Below are 23,753 nucleotides of genomic sequence, written 5' to 3' on the forward strand. Positions count from 1 at the left end.
TTTCAGGAATTGTTTTTCCTCTCTTTACCTGTGATAAAGCACATTCTCTCTGAAGAAATCAAACCAAAGATTTTTAGAAACTGTAATTTAATAATTAGGGTTAATCCTCAAAATACCCACAAAATGGCTTAACATCTTGGCATTTATACTTTCTATGGGGCTATGATATCACATTGAGAAAACAGGAACATATTGAGATCTGTCTCTTAAGAGAAATATTACAATAGAATAAATAATGTCTCTATGCATAAGCCACACAAGAAGAAATTTATTTCAATAGCAGATAACAAAATTTTAAACCCACTTACTGTTGTTTTCTATCACACAAAGAATAGATACTAAATAATTTAAGGAACATACTTGTCAAAATAACAAATGGAACCTGGATAGATTGTAAAGAACTTATGACTTGTTTATCAGTTTTCAAGTTATTCTCACTAGGCAACTTTGTAGCAGACTGTTACGGAAAAACGTTAGTGAAATGTAAGCCTGTCCTCAATGACCAAAAAGAATCACATGGAGACCTTACTAAAAAAAATCAGTGTGCACCCACCCTACATTTCCTCCCCTCCCATTATGATTTAATTGGTATGGGCATCATTTTACTTTTATTGTAGCTACAGGTGGTTCTGCTGAGCAGCTGATGTTGAGAACCACTGTATTAGATTTCTAAGGCTTCCGTAACAAAGTACCACAGACTAGGTGTATTAAAGATGTTTGTTCTCAAAGTACTTACTGTTAGAAGTCTGAGATCAAGGTGACAGCAGGTTGGTTTCTTCTGAAGCTTCTCTCCTTGGCTGGTAGGTTATCATCTTCTCTCTTTGCCTTCACCCGGTCTTCCCTCTGTGGGTCTGTGTCCTTATCTATACTTATAAGGAGACCAGTCATGCTGGATAGGGGCTCACCCTAATGACCTCCCTTTACCTTTTAAAGCATCTACCTCGAAATACAGTTACATTCTGTGGTACTGGGGGCTAGGACACTAACATATGAATTTGGCAAGGACACAATCCAGACCATAACAACACTAATCTAGAAAGTGATTAGTTAAGAATGGATAACATACAACTAAAACTTTTAAAACTACGCATTCTTTCTATTATTTAATTTTGAATATAAAGCTGTTATTTAGGGGCTTCCCTGGTAGCGCAGGGGTTAAGAATCTGCCTGCCAACGCAGGGGACACGGGTTCAAGCCCTGGTACGGGAAGATCCCACATGCTGCGGAGCAACTAAGCCCGTGAGCCACAGCTACTGAGCCTGCGCTCTAGAGCCTGCAAACCACAACTACTGAGCCCACGTGACACAACTACTGAAGCCCGCACACCTAGAGCCCATGCTCCACAGCAAGAGAAGCCACCGCAATGAGAAGCCCACGCACCGCAACGAAGAGTAGCCCCCGCTCGCCACAGCTAGAGAAAGCCCGCACTCAGCAACAAAGACCCAACGCAGCCAAAAATAAACAAAATATATTTTTTTAAAAGCTGTTATTTAAATTTCGAAAAATTACTATGGAATGCCTGTGCCATGATATTTCTAAATCCTTTATGATAAGCTGAACCAGAGGAGTTTATACTGAACAAGAATGTAGTTTAGAAATTCACTGTACTGGAATATACATTTTTAACATTTTACTGATGATGTTTTATCTCTAAAGCAACCATTTCCACAACTCTACAACTTCAAAGTAGAAGCTTCAGATAAAGTATTGTAAAGGTGATAATTTGAATAGCAAAAAACACATCAAGGTGCCTTTCATCCACAGAAACCAACCGATTCATAGGTGAAGACTAGAGTCAACCAGAGTCCTGAAACCCTGAGTTCCTAACTTAGTACAGGTTATCAGTCATATGGCAACCCCGGAAAGTGCCCCAGGGCATTTATGGACATTGGCTTCACATGTGAATCAACTGGGACTATTTTTAAAATTCCATTTCCTGGACAATTAAAAAGAAATATGTATGAGATTCAGGTGTAAGTATTTTTGAGGTGATTGCATGTGTAGCCAAGTTTGAGAATACTAACTTACAGTCCTAACAGAGAACACCTGAATATAGACCTAATTAAGTTTTGTATAGTTTTCAACGCTGTTAATTGCCTTGTTGATCAGAAAGTTGCTCTGAGATACTCTACCACAACCACGTCTCCTAAAAATAAAAAATTATAGCCAAGGGAGTGGAAATTCAAAAATAAGAGGCCACACCTAAATTTATCATTTCAAGTATAAATTTATAGTCAAAATATTGCATAAAAATAACAAACACTGTGCATTGTTAACAAATTCTAAGTGAAAAGCAACCCCTTCTTATCAATAATCCAAATCCCCAGAGCAAACAGTGTGTTTTTTTCAATTTTACCTGAGTTTATTTCCAACCTAATTTCCAGTTTTCTAGCTTATTTTCATAACACCCAACAACATTCTCAGTGACAGCTTTGAGACAGTGTCAGAAATCCTGAGTATGGCCATTAAAAAATAATGACCATATAGCTAGAGGTTTTATCATGCTGTTTAGAAAACGAACAATAAAACATTAAGAATTAAAACAAAATAAGCAACCACTATTGTTTCTATATGTATTCTTTCCATCTTAAGTATTTTTTAACTTTTTTTTTTACTAACCATACATTTTTAAAAATCAAACTTCCAATATAAAAGTTCCCATTTTTAAGTGTAGCGTTCAATAAGTTTTGACAAATATAAGCACCACTGCGATCAAGGTACAGTTTCATCACCACAAAAAGGTCCCTTGGTGCCCTTTCCCAGTCAATCCAATCTCTGTCCTCCCAAACACTGATGAGATTTCTGACTATATAAATTAGTTTTGCATTTCCTAGAATTTCATTTAAATTGAATCATTATAGTAGGATGTATTTTTTATTCCTGACTTCTTTCATCCAGCAGTTTTTTAAAATGTATTCATTCATTTGGTGTATATCAGTAGTTTGTTCTTTTAACTACTGCATAATATTTCATTATATAAACAAACTAAAATTTATTTACCTATTAATCTGATGATGAACATTTAAGTTGTTTCTGGTTTGGGGCAATGAAAAATAAACCTGTGGTGAACATCCCTGTGTAATTCTTTGTTGGACATATACTTCCGTTTCTCTTGGGTAAATACCTAAGAGTGGAATGGATGGGTAGTTTATTATTGTGCTAGGGCTGCTATTATAAAGTACCACAAACTGGGTGGCTTAAACAACAAAATGTATTGTCTCGCAGTTCTAGAAGTTGGAGATCAATGATGTGTCAACAGGATTGGTTCCTTCTGAGAGTTATGAGTGAGAATCAGTTCCATGTTTCTGTCCTAGCTTCTGGTGGGTTGCAGGCAATCTTTGGCTTGTAGAGGCATCACCCTGATAACTGCCTTCATCTTCACACGGCCTTCTCCCTATGTGTGTTTCTGTGTCCAAAATCCCCCTTCTTATAAGGACACCCATCATATTGGATTAGTGCCCACCCTACTCCAGTATGATCTCATTCTCACTTAACAAAATGACTTTGAGGCTACTTGCTGAAAGGCAAAGAGCTCAGGCTAGAAATCAAAAAGCAGTCATTCACAGTGCTTCTGCCAAAAATACATAACCTGAGTATAATCATGTGGAGACATCAGACAAAACCCAACTTGAGAGACATTTTATGAAATCAATGCTCTGTACTTTTCAAATATCAATGTCACAAAAGACAAAGAAGGACTGAGGAATTGCTCCATATTAAAGGAAACTCAAAAGACTTGACAAGTGAATGTGATATGTGACCCTGTTGTGATAAAGGACACTTGTGGGACATTTGATGACATTTTAATGAAGTTATTACATTAAATAATGGTATTATATCAATTATAATTTTGATAATTATATTATGGTTATATAAGAGAATATCCTTGATTTTAGGAAATGCACACTGAAGTATTTTGGGAAAGTGGGAAATAACATGTGTGACTTACTGTAAAATAGTACAAAAAATTAATTATACACCTTCCCCCAATATACACACAGAGGAAATAATAAAGCAAATATGGTAAAATGTATATTTGGATTTGATCACCAAGAGAATGAATGTAAATAGCAGAGACAATAATGCCAAGGACAAACCCTTCAGAACTCCAAAGTTTAGAGATCAGGGAAAATGGGGGAACATGGAAAAAAAAACACAGCAACTCGGAGTAGCTTGAGAAGTAAAATCAAAACTGGGTGGATGACTGGATTCTTAGCAGCTTATTAGAGTTTCTAGACACAAAACCAATAGGAAATACCTATATCTATTTCTATATCCATATTTATATCCATATCTATATCTGTATCTATATCTATCTATGAACTTGCTCCCGCAATTGTGGAGGGCAGGAAATCCAAAATCTGCAGGGTAGTACAGCAGGCTGGAGACCCAGGGAATAGCCGCTTGAGTCCAAAGGCAGTCTAGAGGCAGAATTCCCTCTTCTTAGGGGAACTTTAGTCTTTTTTTCTCTAAGGCCTTTATTTGGATGAGGCCCACTCACATTATGGGGGGGTAATCTGCTTTACTCCAAGTCTATTGGTTTAAATGTTAATCTCATCTAAAATTATATCTTTACACCGACATCCAAACTGGTGTTTGACCAAATATCTAGGGACCATAGCCTAGCCAAACTGACACATAAAACTAACCATCACAGAAGCTAACTAAAAAGAGGGTATTAAAAATGAGAGAATGCTGCAATGGATAAAATAAATGAGAATTTGACTACAAACTGACTACTGGAATTAGAAAAACAATGCCACTAATGATCACAGGTGGTTTGGATGGCGGTACCTGATTGGAGTGAATTCAAGTGGGAATGTGAGGAGAGATACTGGATGCAGTAAGAATAAACAATTCTTTGAGGAATTTTTTTAGTTTAAAGATGGGGAGATGTATAGCATGGTAGCTTGACTGTGTGACGGAGTCAAGAGAAAATTTTAATATGGGATAGATAACAATATGTTTGCTGATGAGAATGATCCAGCAGAGAGATGAACAAGAGAAAAAGGAGAAATGCAACATTTTGAATAGTTGGAATGTAAGAGATCCAGCATAGACGTGGAGGGGTTGAATTCAAACAGGAGTGTGGATGGTTCACCAAACAGGTGGGAAGCTGAGGGTATGGGTTGAGAGGTAAGTTGGGGTGAGAGTGCAGTAGCAGGAGATGATGAAAGTTCTCTTCTGATTATTTCTATTTATCATGAAACAGGACAGGGCCAGGCTCATGGGTATGCAACCCACACGATGGCATAGGACCCGATGCACAGAAGGGTCCCACAAATTTTAAATCTCTGTTGTTGATGTTATAAAATTCTTAAAAGATTTATCTCTGAACTTTCGTAAAGTCCAATGAGACAAAGGAACATGAGGGTGAGCAGAGGAGATTCACACAATATGTGCATCTTCTCTTTTTTGTTACCCCCTTCACATATAGCATTCATGACGCCCTGTGAACACAGAACTCCAGTGGATTCACTATGTGTGGGAATTCAGCAAGACTCAAAGCAAGTACAAGGTAGGCCAGCCTACAACTTGGAAAGCCTGGGACACTGACAGCCCAAGAAGCCACACTTTCAGTTTGTACAAGAACTTGCTGCCAACAGAGAAAAAAGGCAATAGTGATCCAAGAAACACAAAAAATTAAGGAATATTTATATTATGTTATATCTTTTCTTATTCAAGTTACTTCGCTGTAGTAGCTGACTACTTACACTGAAAATGATGACGTCAAAGGGAAACACAGGGCAACCCATACTTCTTTTTCTTTCAGTTTTTCCTCACTCGGCAGTAAGCTGAGGTAGAGACTTTAGACAGAATGTGCACGAATAAAGAAGGGAAAAGAAAATATTTGGTTAGTTTTGTGCAACATTTCCTCTATTCTGATAAAAATAAAATACATATACATATATAAACCACAAAATGTAAATTTTGTAATTTTGATGATTCTTCATACAAGTTAAATAATCTTATTTTTGCACTTAAAACTGGCATTGCAAAATATAAAGATGAATGGTAAAATTCATGATAATAAATTAAACTTTTAAAATTTTTCTTTACTTGGGACAAGATTAACTACAAAGTAAAAATGCCACGCCATTGTGAGAGACCATGAAAGGAAAAGTTTTTATATTTTAGTACTTTTAATGTCACTCTTTTTCCTGCTTTTTAAATAAGAGGCGCTGCATTTTTATTTTGTATTTCATCTTGCAAATTATGTGGCTGACTCTGAAATAGCAGGCACATGATCAGCTGAGAATGATGATGAGAGAGGAGATTTTGGAAGTTTGAGAAAAGAAAAGCTATGAAACAGTGCCATTGTAGAGTGGAATTGTGAATAGTAATAGCAAAATGAAGTATGCTTACTGGGCAGCATTAAGAAACCACTTGAGGTTAATGATCATAATTATAAAGAGTGTCCAGTCAGCATGATGGTATTTTTTCTCCAGACATATTCCTCTGCATGGAGGGCAAGGAGGTTGAGTGTATATGAAAGGAAGCAGAACCACTGTAATAACTGACTAGGAAATTTAATCTAAATAAGGAGGGAAGTGAGAATTTAAGGAGCTAACAGACACTGAGAAGTCATAAAATCAGATATTTTCTTATTTTTGGAGGATTTTTAGATTTGGAGCACTAGAGGGAATGAGCCAGAAAGAGAGGAAGTGGGAGGTGTGATGTTGAGATTTTGGACGGGAGGTAGTCATTGGTCATGAGCACCAGGATATAATGAGAATGTGTGGCTATGGCAGAGTGGAAGAGATCAACTTACTGAGAGATCCGAATGTTGGAAGGATCTTCATGGATAGCGAAATCTCAAAGAGTTCTGATAGCAGTGTTGGAGAGAACTACAGTGAACCCAGCCCTGACATCAAAGAAGGAGGACTAGTGACCCTAGGGAATGATAGTTGAATCAATAGAGAGACGTGGTGATAGATTAATGACAAAAGACTCTAAATGTAAATCTCCCTCCAGCAGGGGAGGAGTGGGAGTTGAGGTCAGAGAAGGTAATTTTCAGAATGTAAAAATTCAAATTTCCAAGGGATGAACATTAATGTAGGAGACTAGGGTTTCTATAGTAATGACATGAAAAGGAATAAAGAGCACAATGTAATCATTCAAGAAGGAATGCTGGTGACAATGTTGTGAGTGTTGGGGGTTGCAGAGTTCTGGCGTGCCCCTTGAACCTTGCTCATGGAGAATTCAAGTCCCCCAGAGATGTCTAATTATTAGTGATTGGACACTCCTGACCTCTCTAATGACAATCAATGGAGCATGTATGAATTTATGAAGATCTGCTCATTGAGGGAAATGACAAGTAGTTTTGAAAACAAGCATAAGTTAAGTGTGTGGGAGTAAAAGAAGGTGAAATTTTAAAGGTGGACCATTTCAAAGGAATTAGAGTTTCAGCCTACATATAAAGAGGAGTCTTTGATGGATCTAGCCTGGGGTAGTAGAAAGAGGTTGTATTAAGAAAGGATTGATATTCAGTTCTGCAATTAACTGGCTTTGGCAAGACAGTTATATATTTTCTACAACTTAAAAAAGGAAAAGTAATGCACATAAATAATATTTATTTTACATTAATTTAGCTTGGAAGAGACATTATCAGATCTATTCTATAATAGTAACTCTTGAAAAAGGTGACTACTGTAGATCAGGCCAGAAGGGAAGAGAGCCTGGTCTCAGAGCAAAAGGAAAAAGGCCGATGAGGCAAAAGATGTATAAGTGGTAAAGTCCCATTAAATTAACCTAATTGTGGCCAATTGGATCTTTAGTTTAGAAAACAGTAGGAGACAAAGGTAAATTCAAAGCCCCCTGGGGCTACGGTTTAATAGAATCAAAGAGGAGATAGATGCAAAGATAAAGATTATCGTGTATATTTTGGACATTTTAGATTGGAAGAACTATATATCCAGGTAATGGGGTCCACTGGGGAAATAGATATATTCAAAAGGGCACTGGTTCCCATTGAAGACAGAAATTTGAAAGTCATAGAATTTCAGGCGCTTGGAGAGATGAAAATGTTCAGAGTGTAATAAGAAGGTGGTTTTACATTAAGTGAAATTAATGTAAAAGTTCTGTAGAAGTGAATGCTGATGAGCAAGGAGGCTAAGGTGTTAGACCAATCAACAGCCTTAGGCAGGGAGGGTAAGGGTGGCTGGGAGGAAACCTGGCAATCAGCTGCAAAGCCAAAAAGGATTAGGTTACAGAGGCCAAATTTTTGCTTGTTATTGTCTTCATCACTTCTTATACATGGGCCTTATGCCACAAGAGAGAGGGGAGAGGGGAGGGGGGAGGGAGGGAGAGAGGGAGAGAGAGAGAGAGAGAGAGAGAGAGAGAGAAAGAGCCCCTAAGAATGTTTACAGATCTCATTAATTTTCAGACATTTCAGAAAGAGACTGAGCTGTCAGGTCTAAGATATGTTCAAGATCTTAGCCCAATGCCTTCCTATCTCTCCAACAAATGCTTGAGTATTTTTTAGCATGTGCTGCTCTGCCTTTCATGAGACAGTTATCACTTTGTAAGCTCAAAGGGAAGTCTGTCTCCACACCTGTAGCAGCCCAAATGACTTCAAAGTCTTGTTGCAAAGGAGAGAAAGAGACTGATGACCCAAAAAACTGCAAAAAGAGAAGAGCCTTGGATTTCTTGAGCAGATTGCCTGTACCTCCACCTGTCAGTCCCATTTGTACATTTGTTTCTCCAGCTGCACAGAAGGCATTTCAGCCACCACGGAGTTGTGGCACCAAATATGAAACACCTATGAAGAAAAAAGAATTGAATTCTCCTCAGATGACTCCACTTAAAAAATTTAATGACATCTCTCTTTTGGAAGGTGATTCAATAGCTGATGAAGAACTTGCCCTGATAAATACCCAAGCCCTTTTGTCTGGTCCAGCAGGAGAAAATCAACTTACATCTATCAGTGAGTCCACTAGGACTGCTCCCATTGGTCCAAAAGATCATCTCGGACTGAAAAGGCCTTACACTGCATCTGTGATCAAAGAATGAGGGAATTCCCCAGCCAGGACTGAAGAACAGAAGACTAATATGCAGGACACAAGTACAATAAAAAATATATCCAAGAGACTGCAAAGGCGACAAAAACCAAAATGATGATAAATTAGGTATTGACTCAACCTTTCCAGTTTGTAAAACATATACGATTTCAAACGCTACATCAGAATTTGCATAATGAGAAAAGAAAGGAAAACGTTCAAAATGTATCTACGTGCTTGTATATCACAGCAATGCTCTTTGCCTGCTTCTATATCGGTATACTCTTATTTCAATTATATATCTTAAAACTGTGACTGTATATTTATTAACTAATCAAGAAAAAAATCTCCTTTAAATCTTTATGACTAGATTTGGTCACTATATGTATGATTTTACAAACGAAGTAAACATACCTGTTTCTTTTAGATTGTGTCCTTATAACTAAAAGAAACTAGGTTTCTAAGCGCAGTTATTTTGACTCATATAATTCCTCTTAGTTTAGTTCCTATTTTAGGTTTGTTTTTAAGAGGTAACCCACTATGAACCAGTTTTCCTTAATGCACATGTTGGTTCTAATACAGTTTTATCCTGATCAAAAAAGGATGAGTAAGATATTACAGTGGTGTTTTCTTTTGACCAATTCTTCATCCTTAAGTCAGCGTGACTACAAGAAAAATAGAACCCTCAATGTACTTCCCTTTTATGATTCCAATGTGATCTGTAAAATTAAATTATTTATTAAAAGTTCAAGTACTTTAAATCAGAAGCAGATTTTAAATCAGAAGATTTCATAGTGTTAATTTGTTTTTGTTTTTTAACAAAATGATCATCTGGACTGCAGATGATGTAGAGAAAAGATCTCAGTTTTTGATATTGGAATTAAATCCTGGCTCTGCTATGCAACCTTGGATAAGGTTTGTTATTCCATTTATAGGATGAGATAAATAGTTTATAGGTTTGCTAGGATGCTGTGTCATGATATATGTAAAAGAGCTACACAGCTGTGTGGATGCACCCATCCACAAACACATATATATTCATGACCCACCCCCAAACTACACATGCTATCATACAGACAACCTTGAGAATGTTCTTACGCTAAATAGTACTTGTCAAGCTACTGGTCTTAATTTTACCCCTTGGAGGGATCAGAACAAATCTTGTCCTTCTTGTCTAAGTGGGAGGAAGGTAAAGAAAACTGCAGGAGGAAGGAACCAAAGATGGTCTTGATATCAAAGGTGTTGAAGCAAGGAGGATTTGGGGCATTTAATATGTGTGAAAGTATGGTAACTGGATCTTAGATTAAGTCAAGTGCATTTGAAAGCTTTCCCAACTGTGAAAGTTTCTCTAAGTAGTTCTCTCAACAGGTTAGCCTCAGGAAATTAACACACCCCAGGACCAATTGAAGTTCCCATCAATTAAGCTAATTGACACAGCAGGCTTAACCTGTTTTCCAATGGTGAATATAAAGTATTTGTTCAACAAACAAAGGCCTCTCAAATCTTTTGAAAGCCTACCCTAGTCAACTGGTTGAAGGCTCAAAATTAAAATATATATATAGGGATAAGCTTTAATAACACCAAACGTACCCTCCAATTAGGCAGGCATTGTGATGAGGTGGAGGGTTTTATTATATTCAACTAAACTTATGATTTTATGTTTAAAAATTTTAAACATCAAGATTTCCATACCTTCTTTAAGGAAATCAATGTTCTATTGAAGTTCTTTACAGTCTTTTAAAACTGTGCTTTAATATTTTTATTACAACCAAAAAGTAATATGAAATAATCATTTTATTTTAAGCTTTATGTTCAATTTGGAAAGTTATTATTAAGTTTTCAAATGGTATTCTTTTAATCCCATTACATGTTTTTTTCCTCCTAAACCTAAGGTTCTGCTGACATTGAATTTTAAAAAGTAAATAAATAAAATAAAATAGGACAGAGAATATGAAAGTTCTTTGTAAAATTTAAATTATTTTTGAGGTAGATATTATTACTATAATCTTAGAAACCAACGTGATGACCTTTCCTCTGATCTCCTGTTGAAGTTTATATACTCATTTAACTTACAATACAGACTTTTTTCTCATTTTGCTAGTATATTGTCTGCTTGACCTTGGAAAACTCATTTAACCTCTCTGTGTCTCAGTTTTCTTATTAGTAAAATGGGCCAATTTGAGTGGGTCATTGTGAGAATTAAAAATGAGAATATGCAGTAAAAGTTTTAGTGTGTTTGCTAGTATAAATGAGCACTCAATAAGTATGAGCTATTGTAAGCAGAAAAATGGAAAAGGAAAAGGAAAGGAGAGGCATTCTAGGTGGAAGGGATGTTATATGTCAAAGACACAGAAGCAGAGCTTAGCTGTGCCTGGTGAGTGGCAGCGATGGGTCAGGCTAGAATCCTGATGTTGCAGGGAATGACGACAGGTGATGGTTCATGGGGATTTTGTAAAGCCAAACTGAAATTCTGGGTTTTAAGTTTTGTTTAGTGCATAGTAGAGAGATTTTGTTTGTTTTTGTTTTAATTACAGTAAATGAAATGATCAAGCAAATCTTTCAGGAAGATTAACTGGAGCAATGAATAGATATCATCAAAAACAAGAGAACAGACCCAAAATGGAGCCACTGATGCTAAGCCCCATGTCATCAAACCAAGACCTAACTTAATTACAATTTCAGCTCTCCCAGAAAAGGAATCTTAAGCCAGTCAATCAGGAATTGCCTGATCAGCACTAGTTAGGTCATCTACCTGATAAAACTCTACCATCCTCTAAAGGAAGTAATCTTACAATAATCAATTTGCTTTTGCCTGGTATAACGTTTTTATTCCTGCTCCATTCTGCCTTTCAGTCTTTCATTTTGTTCAGCGCCTAGGAGCTCCTTTCTATATGTTAGATGGGTGCTGCCCAATTTATGAATTGTTGAATAAGGCCAATAAGGTCTTTAAAATTTACTCAGCTGAATTTTGTTTTTTAACAATGTGAAATTTGAAGAGTAAAGGTCAGTCTGGAAATTATTGTAAGAGTCTGGAAATAGGTTAATAGTATTTACTGGGTCACAAGACAATACAAGAAGACTTAGAGATAAGTTAGTATGTTCTTTCTCCATCTCTGAATTTAATGTACAAAGAAATCAAAGTATAAGATCAACAAATGATTTACTTAGGTCACACAGCTAATTCTATTAGATCTAGGCCTCGAACACAATTTTCTGTTCCCAGGTCCATGCTGTTTCTATAACACCAAGCCATCTCAATTCAGCAGGCACATAATCCAGATATACTATGTGCAAGGCATTCAAATGGGCGCCTCAAGTAATCAGAAGGGAAGACCTGAGTTGTAAAAGATATGATGGCTTATAGCATTATGCTTCTAATTTTTGAGTATTTGAAGGTGTCACAAGAAATTATTTCACAAATTTGGAAAGACTTAAATACTGCTAGTGACTCCATTTCTAGCAACTTAAAAATGTCCAGTTGGATTACATGTCAACCAAAAAATTTTTCAATAAAGTATACTCGATTCTGAATTACATAGGATTATTAGCTAGTGCAAAGGGCCTCTTACTGGCTTGTGGGGGAAGAAAATGAGGGCTCTCCACCTGGCCTTCTCTGACACCACACTGGCAGGGTGATAGCGGGGCAAGCGGTATCTTATACTCTGGTGAGAATGGACAGGAAGGTTCCAGACTCAGCCTTTTCAGTAAGGATAGGAGTGGCGCCACCGTTTTTTCTCTGGTGTTTTTCTGGGCTAGAGCAGTTATTGGCTAAAATTTATCCGTCTTGCTAGGCTTCCCTTTTCCTGGACCTTTGGCTAGAAAGAATGAGCTTTTCTTGGGGCTGTTTTTGTCTGTGTGTTGGTGTTTCGGGATTGCTGGTTCTCCAGAACCAAATCTGGCATATATCAAGCAGAGAAAATCCAGAGAACTCATCACTATGTCATTACTCAATTACAATATCCCTAGACTGTCTGCTGTCTTCTCTCCATCTTTTCTAGAGTCTGCCTAAATTTGCATTATATATTATGTCAAAGGATTTTAACTGTACTTAGTGGGAGGAATAGGGAAGAATATAACTATTCTAAGTTTCCAAAAGTGGAAATCTCTTTATGAGCTTTCTAAACTGACTTTTATATTGTGACGTAGGATAATTTCCCCTCAAAATATTCTTTACTTGTCTTATTTTTATTGCAAAAGATCTGATTTTATAGTTGTTCTCATAAAAGTACCACATTTTACTGTATATTTCAACCATATCATTTCAGATGCTAGAAAACCATTATTAGGTGACTAGAATATTTTATAATCTATGTCTATTACAGAGTCCAATTGAGATTAATTAAATGGTAAAGTCAAATTTTTCTGATTCCAGAACTGCCTTATTATAAAAGATAATAAATTTATCTTCAGAAGACATCAAATTGACAGTTTTAAGGAGAATATAAACTAAAAGCTGTAAATAATGGAACTAGAAAGTTTGTTTTGTCTTTATTTTCAACTGTTTAAAAAAAAGAACAGTCATTTGGGTTATTGAGGAGTAGATTATATTCAAGGACCTACTAAAAATATGTTTGTATTGTATATATAGCAATTTAACCTGGCTAATTTTTCATGAATCCCCCCTGATAATTGGTTTTATGCCATCTTGCTGGAGGTATAATATTTTCTTCAGCACTCCTGGGAATATCTGAAATATGCTTCAAGCACTCATGATAATACAACATTAAGAAATGTATCAACATACAGATTACATATTCTTATTAAAAATTAAATGTGTAGAGTGCATATAAGCATTGAGGATTCCTGGGTAACATTAGTCTGCAAAGTCAGCTCACATCACCTTCAATCACTGACATTTATTCCTTTAGGAAAAGGAGAGATTTGGTGGGCACTTGATTTTTGCAACTCTCAGCTCTACCCAAAGTATATATGTGTGCAGAGTCTCAGAGACAGTTGGCAAACCATCTTAGCTCTGCCTCTGGTGCAACAATGTTTTCCCCTCTTTGATAGATCTTATCCTAATTTTCATTACTCGAGCTGTGATTGAAGCAGCCCACTGCAACCTTCACCTTTCTAGAAGCTGGCAGTCACTCTCCAGTGGAGTCACACATACATGCTACCAAACTTTTCCAGGCCCTTGGCAGGGAAGGGCATGTATTTAACCTTATTGGATGCTGCCATTGCCTTTCTTCTGGGATGACCAAAAAAACTACTTCTTATCCCATTATATCTTTCCCAAATCATTAGTTCTTCAAAGACCTCTTTTTCCACTCTGTGCACAATATTTTTGCATCCATTTTTATCATTGTATTCAATGGTCAAAATATCAATAATATTTTGTATTATGTATTTTATACATGAATGAACAAAAAACCTATAAAACATGTAATGGTTGGCAGATAAAAAAGTGCTTAGTAAAGTTTAGATATAATTATAATTGTTCTAACTAATATTTTATGATAATACTCAGTAGAGTTGTTTTATATTAAAGAAATAACTATAGCTTATTAACTATAAAGTAAAAGCATAATAAAATAGAGACTAAATAAAGTGGAAGGAAAAATGCATTTAAACACCAAGACTACATAGTAAATTACATTTACAGGCAACAAGATTTTAAGTGGAATGTTTCTTATTTCTAAAATCTTTTTTATAATTATCTTCTTGCTCTCATTAATAAATATTTATGCATAATTATCAAACTATGTAAGTACAAGTACTAGATCGGTTGGACTTTTATACGTCTTATTGCTCTCCATCTCCTCCACTGCTTATTGAAAGGAGATCAAACCGTGGTTCCTTGAGTTCTCCGGGGCTGTGAAGATGTACAGACTTCACCTAACACAAATGGACTTTTCCCCAAAACCAGTGACCCACTAGCATGGGAGCTGAACTGTGTGTGTTCTTTTTGCCTAAGAAGATGTGGAAATAGTGTGACACCAGCCCTCTGCTGAGGGATAAGAAGTCACCAAAAGTGAGTTAAAGAATCTTAATAAAAGGAACTGCTTACCTGGAACAAAACTGAAGTTTTGGGCTCCAGATATACTATAAAAACACCATTTTCCTTCTTTGTGATTAATGAAAGAAAGATGATATCAAAATAGAAGAACTTCACACAATAAGAAGTATCATTCATAAACACTCTAAGTCACAGTCACCTGCAAAAGAACACTGAATTGTTAAACACTGTAACACACTTGAATTACCAGGAAGTACTTTGCCCTGTGAGAACATGTAATATAACAGACAAGATGCCATAAACTTTGCCTTAAACAACGATGGACTTCTATGTTTGTCTTGCCTGTGGTCAAGACATTGAAAATGCACTTGTTTACCTTTTTTATTCAGCATGTTCATAAACATTCTGTGTCCAGTCATTTCTTGAAGTTTTAATTGAAACAAAATTATGACATAACAGTATCTAAAGAACAACCCCAAACTAGGTTGAAAGTGTGAAAAAAGAGTGTTATAATGTTAGAATTATTCTAAGTCCATAATTATACTAAGTTTTTCATTGAATTCATTTCTTCTATCATCTCTTCCTTTGTCTGCCTTCTCACAAGATTTCATACATAGCTTCATAGTTTTGAGAGACACAACACAATCGAATCTGATTTCTTCTTTAGTTAACCAATAAGAAAGTGAACTGTGTCCTGTACTATGTTAAATATTGAAGGTACAACTTATAAAAGAAGTTAAGGTGCTAGAATCCTGTGAATCTGTTTCTGTTCTGTAAATAAGTTCATTTGTATCATTTTTTAGATTCCACATATAAGTGATATCGTATGATATTTGTCTTTCTCTGTCTGACTTACTTCACTTAGTATGATAATCTCTAGGTCTATCCGTGTTGCTGTAAATGGCATTATTTCATTCTTTTTTATGGCTGAGTAATAAAACAAACTTATGGTTACCAAAGGGGAAAGGTGGGCAGGGAGGGATAAATTCGGTATTTGGGATTAACATGTACACACTACTATATATAAAACAGATAATCAACAAGGACTTACTGTATAGCACAGGAAAGTCTACTCAGTATTCTGTAATAACCTATATGGGAAAAGAATCTGAAAAAGAATAGATATATGTATTCATATAACTGAATCACTTTTCTGTACACCCGAGACTAACACAACATTGTAAATTAACTATGCTCCAATATAAAATAAAAATTAAAAGAAAAAGAAAACAGCCTTACAACAATAAATAAATAAATAAATAAAAATAATGGCTCTGTCCTAAAAAAAAGATGCTACAATCCTGATTTCTAGTAGCTTCCAAACTTACTAGGGTAAGCAAAACATACAGAAGTGTAAACACATACTAGACTTTGGGGTGCCCCGTGAATCGTGTGTTTAACTGGAGTAAATCTTTGAGTGATGTATAAACCTATGGCACAGCTCCTGGGATGCTCCTTTGTGGTGCTACACACTTGGCATCTTCATAATCCCCAAATTCACTCCATCCCTTTTCCAGGTTTGTCATCTGTGCTATCTCCCCTACCCCAGGCCCCCATCACCTTCTGCTGAAGACTAAGAAGCACAAGGAAGAACAGCAGGTGCTCCTCAAGGTCAGGACATTTGTTTGGAGAGTGGCCTATTGAAAACATGTCCTGCACCCATAGTGTGCCAGGCACTGTGTTAAGCCTGTTACTTATATATCTAATTTAACCCCTACCACCATCATATGAGATAGGGTGCTATTATTCCCTTTAATAGATGAGGGAACTGTCACTGAGAAAATTTTCATAATTTGCTTCAGATCATACGGCGTATATCTGAGATGGTCTGATAACAAGTCCATGTTTAGTGGCTTCACAGAGAGAACCCTTCTCAGAAAGTGGGGAGAAAATGGAAAGTAAGGGGCTGATAGAATATACTAGTATACTACAGGAGTGGGTATTAAGAAGATAAAGACAAATGTCTAGGGGTCTGCTTTGCAAATGTCTCAATATGCAAAAACCAGGGGTGTTTTAGGTTCCAATCTCTGATAGAAGTCATTTTATAAATAGAGGTTGTTTCCTCCAGGAAGTGGTAAGCATATCATCATAAGTGATTGAAATTTAAGTTTACAGATTGTGGGTTGCTGACCGCTGGTATCTATTAATACAAACCAGAAAACAAAACCAAGAAACCTAGCTTTCTTCTCGATAATTTTGTTTGCCTTTCCTTTCTACTTCCTTTTACCTGAAATGCTAGTTCTTTGCTATGGATTGTGCCTAGCAAATCAATATAGATCTAATCTTAGGGTTCTGGGAACATTACTTCTAATTGAAAAATAATATTGCAGACTGAAATTGGTGCCTTGAGTTTAAACTGCTATAATGGCTTGGCAATGCTTGTGATTTCTAAATCGCACTGATGTAGTATTGGTATTTGGATATTTTAGTGGCTTTGTTGACCATATGGATCTTTGCAAATGCTGGCTGCATAAACAATTTGGAGGCGGAGCACAGCTTTGGAAGTGCAGAAGGAGCTACACCTGTTTCAGTAACAGATGATCCAAGCTGCTGCTGCAGATAAAACCCATCTGGCTGGTACAAGATAGAATAAAAAATCAGGGAGGAAGGGCACTTTTCTGAGTTCAAATTTTCTGAGGGAAACATTAAGGGATAAGTTTCAGATTGAGGACTTTTAACTTTTCTGTGGGAACAGGAAACTATCTGCAGAAGGTTGTCTATTGTCACCTGTTGGAGAGCATTAGCACACTGCTGCTATATTTGGCATGATGGCATTTTCAAGTTATGATGTTACCTGAAACATACTGGAAAATCTTGTTTTGCAGCCTAATTGAATAACAGAAAATTTCAAAGTGAAATTCAGAAGGCTTTTTTGTGTTATGCTTAAGATGAACTTCAAATAAACAGTGCACTTTCCTGAACTATTTAAAACAGAAACTACTAGAGGCAAAATAAAAGGGTATAAAGTTCCCAATTCATTGACCTAAGAAAGAGTTACAGTGGCAAGGATTGGAGAAGTTGTGGACAGGGCTTCTGTGATAATCTGTGATCACCTCCCCCAAAGGGGATTCTCACACTCTTGGCTGACTATGGGATTTTCTCTTAATTCTCTGGGGTTAATAAAAGGTACACGAAAAAATCAGGGATATGGTGTTATTTAGGGGAAGTTCAAGGTTCTCATCTGCTCCCTGCTTTTACCATGCAGCCCCAACTTCATCCTTTGGGAGGAGAGTTTTAAATCTAAGCTTTTCAGGTTTAAGATATTATAATGGGCTACAGTTCAAAGGGAAGATATTTCAAAAGCACTGTAGGTCAGAGTGGTGTTTTTCTTTATTATTTTTTAACTGAGGTATAATTCACATATAACATTATATTAGTTTTAGGTGTATAGCATAATAATTTGTTAGTTGGATATACTGCAAAATGATCACCGCAATAACTCTAGTTAATATTCATCACCATACATACTTATAGAACTTTTTTTTCTTGTGTTAAGAACTTTTAAGATTTACTGTCTTAGGGACTTTCAAATATGCAACACAGTATTGTTAACTATAGTTGCCACGCTTTACATTACATCCCCATGACTTATTTATTTTATAACTGAAGTTGGTGCTTTTTGAACCCTATCACCCATTGTGCCTACCCCTGACAACCACCAATCTGTTCTCTGTATCTGTGAGCTTGGTTTTCTGTTTATGTCTTTCTTCAAATGCTCTCTTCTCCCACATAGTTAAGGGAGATCTTTCAGAAGATACTTGAAAAAGGTCTAAGGCAGGGTACCGTCTTCATTAGAGCAAACATTTTTTCTTCATGCTCTTTATCTGGGCACATATGAGTTTGCCTTATTTAGAACTGGAGTTTGAAATTGGGTTTGGGATTTGTGGAGGGTGTAAATGGAACAGATCTTTTAGCCTGTTTTGGTTTTGTCCCATCTGGACTTGCCTAGTTTAGGAATCATCTTCATTGTCTCAGTCTAGCCAATGAGAACGTTACAGAGGATTCAAGGTAAAAGTCCATCCACTGTAAAATGGTAATTTTTCTTTTTCTGGGCATACTTTTCTTTCAGGAACCATACAGAGAGGAATAGCAAATCCTGGGTTATTTTTAGGTCTTCATTCTAATGTCATTTTAAACCCACTTTAATATACTCTACCCGGATGTCCCTGGACTGAATTGCTGGCAATTGCTACCTCCTTATAAGTTACATGGCTGAAATACTGGGTTTGTCTACCATATCTGGTCTTATCCTATTTATCTCTAATTCAGTCCAAGTCCCAGTTTGTTATAATTAATCTGACAAAATAAAATAGGGCAGATTCTCAGGGCCTTCACTTCTAGGTATCTGTAATTTTTAAATAGTCCTGATTTAAGACTTGATTTGAGGACTTTTAAGCCAAGTGGTTATTTGATGGTGTAAAGGAGACATGCTGTGATAAACCACCCATATGACTCCAATTGATCTTATGAAAATATAATTGCTGCAGTATATATGCATGTCAAATATCCATTACCTCTGACCCTTTCAACGTGGTTTGAAACTAGGGCCCCGTGAAGAACCAGACTTCATTTACTTTTAGTCTCTAAATTCGATTTGGATTCTGTAGCAGGTCTGGATTTTCTCCTCTCTGCCTATAGTAGAGTCTTTACCTCCACACATATCTACAATTACCAGGAGAGCACTCTTTTGTCCAAGGGGCAATGACAATGTAAAACTCTTTCAAGATGACTTAATGTAGCCCATAAAGGTTTTGTTATCCAACCAATATTTACAATTGCAGAAACCAATTGCTTGCTTTATGGAGAGAACATTTCATGTATACATCATATTTTTTCAGTGATTGCCAAAAAGATCAATTTGAGCTTTTGCTTGAATTAAAAATATATATTTTATAATGTCTAAAATAAATAATTACTCTATTATTCCTGAAGAAATTTTAGTATTTACAGAGGGAAAAAAATATGACATTTTTATTTCCCCTAACAATCTATATCAGTATGCTTTAAAAGTGTGCTATTTTTTTTCAGAACCATATGTACTTCTAATGAATAAAAGTGTTAACTTCTAAAAGGTAAAAATATTTTTTATGATTATTAAGGTCAGTATGATAGAATCAAAATAAATTGGATTTTAGAGTTGAAACTCAGCTCTACCACTCCCTAACTATGGGAAATTTGGCAAATCACTTTACCTCTCTGAATTTTACCTCCCTCACCTGCAAAAAAGGATTAATGCTATAAATCTTAACTTACAGAGATGCTGGAACAATTACATTGGAACACCTACTGAAATAATAATAATAAACAGTAGTTTATTCCTTTTTTTTTTTTTTTTTTTTGTGGTACGCGGGCCTCTCACTGTTGTGGCCTCTCCTGCTGCGGAGCACAGGCTCCGGACGCGCAGGCTCAGCGGCCATGGCTTACGGGCCCAGCCACTCTGCGGCATGTGGGATCTTCCCGGACCGGGACATGAACCCGTGTCCCCTGCATCGGCAGGCGGACTCTCGACCACTGCACCACCAGGGAAGCCCCTATTCCTTATTTTTCATACAGTTCTATGTAATTTTATTTTATGTTTACTGTTTAATAATGTGAACACTTAATCACATCATTATGTTTAGGACCAACCAAAATCTTAAGCTGTTGGTATCAAAGATGTTATTATTTTATTTGTGTAATCTATAAATAAGAAAACTAAGGCAGTATGTGTAATTGTTAAGAACACTGACCCTGAAGCTAGATTCCCTGACTTGGATTTCAGTCACCTCTCTGCTCCAACCCCACACACAGACAAGTTATATGACTTTGGACAAGTTACTTAAGTTCTACATGCTTTGGTTCCCTTTTCTATAAAATTGGGATGATGAAAGTACCTATTTCATAAAAATGTTGTATATAAAACTTTATATAGTTACTGATATAAAGTAAGACCAGTATAAATTATAATGACTAATCTTAGAAGATTGTCTATAACCATACAGCTAATAAGTAGGGATTTTTGCCCAGGATTTCTGATTTTGAGTTATTTTTTCCCCCTGACTCCACATTGCCCTTGGAATTTCATGTAAATGTAAGTGTAGTAAGAATTTCATAGTACTGGTACATAATTACATAGAACATGCAGCAGTTCTATTTTCCTTACCAAAGTGTGTCAATGAGAAGCAAAGCAGTGCAGAGTCCAAACCAAAGGCCCCAGTCTGAGTTAAGATCATCGATTCTCATAAATTTATTGCCTCCAAAGTCACTGACATTGACTGAATGTTCAGGGCCTCTGTCTGAGTCATTTGTTAGACTGTTGCTGTGGACCCCAGATCACTGACTCCATAAATCTCCAGCTGGAATCCACTCTATCGGCATTCTAGGTCCCCAAGTGGCCCTTACCAAGTGTGAAAGCAAATGCAGTCAATAGTGAAATAAATACATTATTAATAGTGCATCTAGGGGCTTCCCTGGTGGCGCAGTGGTTGAGAATCTGCCTGCTAATGCAGGGGACACGGGTTCGAGCCCTGGTCTGGGAGGATCCCACATGCCGCGGAGCAACTAGGCCCGTGAGCCACAACTACTGAGCCTGCGCGTCTGGGGCCTGTGCTCCACAACAAGAGAAGCCGCGACAGTGAGAGGCCCACGCACCGCGATGAAGAGTGGCCCCCGCTTGCCACAACTAGAGAAAGCCCTCGCACAGAAACGAAGACCCAACACAGCAAAAATAAATAAATAAATTACTAAACTCCTACCCCCAACATCTAAAAACAAAATAAAAAATAAAAAAATAGTGCATCTATTTGGCTGGGAATGAAGTCAAGAAAGACTGTCACAAGTGATAAATAAAAGTGTTCACTTTTTGAAGTTGCATTTCTAGTTTTATTATTTCACCAGTTTTGCCAAAAAGCCCGCAGAACGAAGAGCGAGATATGAAATTTCTAAACAAAGGCAATGAAATAATTTAAAATTTGATTAAAGTGTCAGACTTGTTTTCATTTGGAAAATATAGCCTCTGTTTATGAGGTAGAAGGAAAGTGTTTTTCCCACTTTTTGAAAATACTTTTAGCCATTCATTGTTCACTTAAAATCACATTTTCCAAGGACACCAGAGAAAATCTCTTCTTTAAAAGTTTTTAGAACATTGCTGATTCTTGCTGGATGTTTTTCAAACTCAGTCAAGGAATTACAAAGGAAAACCCTCCAATGTCAAATTCTTTGAATAATGGCAGGAAATAACTTGCCAGATCAAAAAAACTTTTATCTATCACCTAACCCACGGGAAGCAGAAAGCTATGTCCCTGAAAACTACATTGAAACAGTCTAGAAAAAGAAAAAGACCACTCTCTTCCAGAGACCAGTTAGCACGTGAGGCCAAACCAGACTGTGTTCCATGAGCTTCACGAGATTCATAAGTGACCTAGATAGATGTGTGTGAGAGTGAATGCACACCCATGTCTGAATTTTGCTGTAAGAGATGCATATATCATCAAAGAAAGTGTGCTTTAAGAATGGAAGTGTCTCATGATGGGAAAAAAATTATTACTCAGGAGAATTTAGGATTGTTTTATGAATCCCTGCAAAAATCAGCCAGCTAAAATGCATCTTAAAATTTCACTAAGGGTTTTTTTTTCCTATTTAATTATTTCCCAAATATGTTTTTCATCAAAATGGAGGAGTTACAGAATGTATAGTTTTCTAGGGTGTAAGATTCATAGATTTGAAATAGACATTAGCAGTTTTTTCATCCCACCTTCTATAGCGTCTCTGCAAGGTAGTGATTCAGCTTCTTGACACTACAAAAATAAGAGCTACCATTTCTAAGTGTTCATTGTGTGGTCATTGTGCTAAGTACTTCACAATTATCTCACTTAATCTTCATAATAACCCTATGAAGAAGACATTATCATCATTTTTTTAGACAACTGAGGTTCAGAACACTTACTAATTCGTTCAAGGTCAAAGAACTAATATGAATTCAGTTCCTTTTGCTTTCAAAGAATGTGCTCTTAATACCCACGATTGAGTTTTACAGATGAACAGCTTTAGTTCCTAGAAAAGTTTTCCTTATACTGAGCAGAAATATGCATTCCTATAAATTTCAGAGTAAATTTAGTACTTCTTAACTGCCCTTCAAATAAGGTTATACAGCAATCAAATTTCTTTTTACTCGTTGTTTAAAGGTAAATATTCCAGAAACAATTCTAAACTCTGCTTTGAAGGAAAAAAAAAAAAAGATCAGAGTCATGAGGAGATAGAGCAAACTTAATGGAATCTCTCTTTCTATCTCATCAATCTACCATGTTATCTAGATTTTTCCAACACATGGGATTAAGAGATCTTCTCCAGAAGACTGCTGTGAAATCAGAAGCTACTTAGGGTCAGTAAAATAATTGTACATCATCATGGATTAGTTTATCCATTAATTGTTTCCCTATCGAGAAGAGAACAAGGAAGGGTGATATAGTATAGGTATGTTCTGATGTATCTACACAGAAATAGGTACTGGAAACAGGATACCTTCAGGTGTACATTAAGTATAGAGCATACAATTGCTCACTGGCACCCTCAAGCAACCTCTCATCAAAATATACTTTCCTTCTAGGAGCCATAATAACATAAATTCTCCTATTAGTACTTTATTTCTGTGGGTTGAACACTCTCTCACCAGGATTTTCTACTGAAATACAAATATCCTTAAAACTCAATGTGGATTAATTTGACAGATTCCATTTTTTCCTAACAGTAGGCACTGAGATGGAAAGAAAGGAACTGACTAGATCAGTGGTTCTTCAACTTTAGCATGTATCAAAATC

At 36.4% G+C, this 23,753-nt stretch overlaps 1 pseudogene; it reads left to right on the forward strand.

The window, feature by feature from the left end:
* Positions 1–8,315: 8,315 nt before the first annotated feature.
* Positions 8,316–9,404, forward strand: LOC149747860 (breast cancer type 2 susceptibility protein pseudogene; annotated as a pseudogene).
* Positions 9,405–23,753: the final 14,349 nt, after the last annotated feature.

The sequence above is a fragment of the Delphinapterus leucas genome, chromosome 12, assembly GCF_059928025.1.
Source record: "Delphinapterus leucas isolate spDelLeu-1000000601 "Yukka" chromosome 12, BTC_Dleu_Yukka2, whole genome shotgun sequence".
Classification (NCBI taxonomy): Eukaryota; Metazoa; Chordata; class Mammalia; order Artiodactyla; family Monodontidae; genus Delphinapterus; species Delphinapterus leucas.